This window comes from Myotis lucifugus, unplaced genomic scaffold (genome assembly GCF_000147115.1).
Source record: "Myotis lucifugus unplaced genomic scaffold, Myoluc2.0 scaffold_3, whole genome shotgun sequence".
NCBI lineage: Eukaryota > Metazoa > Chordata > Mammalia > Chiroptera > Vespertilionidae > Myotis > Myotis lucifugus.
This window is the reverse complement of record NW_005871051.1, coordinates 2808324-2811671: the sequence shown is the minus strand read 5'-3', so window position 1 is coordinate 2811671 and position 3348 is coordinate 2808324.

The window sequence follows — 3348 nt, the reverse complement described above, 5'->3', positions numbered from 1 at the left end:
AATTTGAAACTTTAGTTTACATAAATGATTACAGGAAATATTGTGGTTATTAAAGGTCCAAGAGAATATTTTTCAGAGATCATTCTGTAAGTCACAGCTCAAAATAAAATAAAATAGAACTTAAAAAACAAAAGCTCACCACCCATGCAATTTTAGCATTTTCAATTTTATTTTCAGTACAGTTGAGGCAACACAATGTTATATGGGACTACACTGATCCCAGAAAGCAATTCTTTTATCCTCACCGAGGATATGTTTTCCATTGAGATAGAGAAACATCAATGTGAAAGGGAAGTATTGACTGGTTGTCTCCCATCTGGGGATTGAACCCGGAACCTAGGTAAGTGCTCTGACCAGGAATTGAACCCTCCATCCTTTGCTGCACAGGACAATGCTGCAACCAACTGAGCCACCTGGTCAGGGCCGGAAAGCAAATTTTTATATCACACTTTTCAAGGCAAAGCCCAGATTAAATAAATCAAATTTATGTTATTCATATACAAAGCTAAATTAATAGATTAACATATACCCCTTTTCCTGCTTTGAAAAATCCCCTATATAATCTTGCAAGGAAACCTGGTATTATACTGTTTTCTCTCCACACAAAACTCACCCCTATTTGGAAAATTGGGGGCAAAAAGCAATAAAAATTAACCAATTCAAAATGACTGCGTCTACTTATTAGAAACCCTAACCAGCAGCTGGAGGAAATGCCAAGGAGACTAGGACATATAACACTAAGGAACCTAATTGTAATTTAAATAGATCTTGTTTTAGGAAAAGGTGAAGAAAGTGAAGTTAAACTCAAGAAAACTTCAAGGGGAACAAAACACTAGGGGGCAGCATCAAGCTGTTGGGTCAGACTGGGCACTTCTAAACTTGAAGCTGAAGTTTTTAATGAGAATTTTACTATTTAATGAAAGATGACTTGAAAGGTTTATGAAATTTGTTATAAAGGAAAAAACTAGTTTCCTGTTTTGACTGCCTACACTGCTTTTCCTTTTTCTACTGCGTCCTGTTTTTCCTCTTGTGATAATCAAAATGCACTAGTGACAATGTCCTTTTGATATAAAACACGAACCCATGGTATTTTTTCCATTCTTAAGGTAGGCACTACACAGACAAGGGCTGACATTTTTATCCAAAGTACTTCTCTGGGCTAATGCTAAATTTGTGGTGTACCCAACATTTTTAAAAACTTGATTAAAAAGCTTGACAACCAAGCTTTGAATTCACCGAGTCATGTGTTGTGAACAAGTGGCAGGAGGCTGTGGAGAAACTGCCCCTCAAGGATTTTAGTCTGGCAGCGTAAAGACATGTGTTGATGTAATTTTGTTGGAAAATGCAAGAGAGGCAGAAAAAAATTCTATGGGTTATTGCATGAGTCAGAGAATGGTAACAGAAGGATAGCTACCGCTGCCGAGGCCCAGTGTAGACCATTAAGCCTCACTCTGGGGTAACCAAGTATCAGGGGGAAAACAAAGGAGTCCCTCAACCATGAAAGAACTGAGATGAATCAAGTAGCCCTTTGGTTCCTTATGTCATTTAATGGTCACAGTAAACCCATGAGGTAGGATTTGCTTAGTACTTCCAAGTTCACATATAAAAAGATTAAGATAACCAAACTAGGTAATGATGGGTCAGGGTTTGAAACCTTAAGTCTTACTCCAAAGCTGAGGGAAGGAGGGAATAGAATAGGATAAATTCTCTTTAAAAGCAAATTATCATTCCCATTGAGTAATTTCCCTTGTATATACTACCTATGGCCTATATTCTCCATAAGTCAGTTACCCCCACAGTAGTACTGGAGTAGTAGTGCTTGCATACTAAACCTGAAGCCTCTTAAAATACTTCAAATTAGGATCAGCGGTTCTCAACCTGTGGGTCGCGACCCCTTTGGCGGTCCAACGACCCTTTCACAGGGGTCGCCTAAGACCATCCTGCATATCAGATATTTACATGACGATTCATCACAGCAGCAACATTACAGTTATGAAGTAGCAACGAAAATAATTTTATGGTTGGGTCACAACAGGAGGAACTGTATTTAAAGGGCCAGAAGGTTGAGAACCACTGAATTAGGTGCTCAAAAAAGGTGAAGAACTGCATTTAGTCTTTAAGCTGTTGGTAGAGTGACTATGACTTGTTAACAGAAGTACCGGCTGACATGTAGGACATTGTCGCTTCCACCTCATAAGAAAGCCCTTCTTGCTCAGGGTTTCTCGACCAGGGGCCCGGGCACTGAATTCAGGTTTGTCAACGTTGACAGGGAAGAAAACCACTTTTCTTTTAATGAACCTCTGAAACTTAGTTCTTCATTTATGACTATAAGCAAAAAAATCACAGGGCCTGACAGTGATCACTAGAAATCAAATTAACTCCTTCGAAGATCACTGACAGCCCTTAACATACGAGTGCAATTGGCCATTAGACCTGCCGCTTCTGTTCATGCTGCCCCGGGCACATGCATCACTTCCTCAAATGTAACAGCCATGATTCTATTTCAGCACCACTGGTCTCTGCTGTGGCCCTAGGCGTTTTATACATTTAAAAACATCGTGCGGAGGTTCATCCCTCAAAAAAGTTTGAGAAGCCCCTGCAGGCGGCCACTGTTTCATCTCCGGTCCTCGGACCCAGTCACTGATACAATGTACTCCGCTCCCTCCCAGCGTAGGCCGGCGGGCAGGGCCGGGCCTGGACGGTCCGGTCGGGCCCCCCAGGGTCTTGAACAAGGGACAGAGAACATTCAAGATTTCTGCAAAAATAGTCAAGATTTCTGCAAAAACAGTCAAGATGTGTACAAAAATAGTCAAGATTTGTGCAAAAAAATAGTCATGATCTCATGATCGGTGCGACAGGAAGTCCTCCTATAAAGCAGCCCCACCCCGCGGCCTTGGGTGGTCTCCCCGACACTAACCACGTGCCACCCGACCCTCCGGCTTCTGCCACCTGCCAGCGGACAGCACCGGGACCCAGTCTCCAGGCGCTGCCACTGCCCGCGCCAGCACCTGCCAGGCCGGGTCCCCGAGAGGGTTCGGTGCCGGGCGGAACCAGCGGGCCGGGCCGGACCTGGCGGCGGGAGGCGTCGCCTGAGCTCAGAAAGGCTGCAGAGCCGCTCGACCTGCCCCTTTTATAAAAGACTCTGCTCTAAAGTCACTCTATGCGCTCCCAGGCCCCAGGCCCCGGGGCGCGGGGGGCAGCCTCCTCCCCCTCCTCGCCGGGCGCGGGGCGGCCCATGCGGGCGGCGCCACACGTGAACCCGCAGAGCCGGCGGGAGGCGTCCACGTCACGCCCTGCGCCCGCGGACGGCGGCTCAGCGGGACCCGGGAACGACAGAAGAGTCGGCAG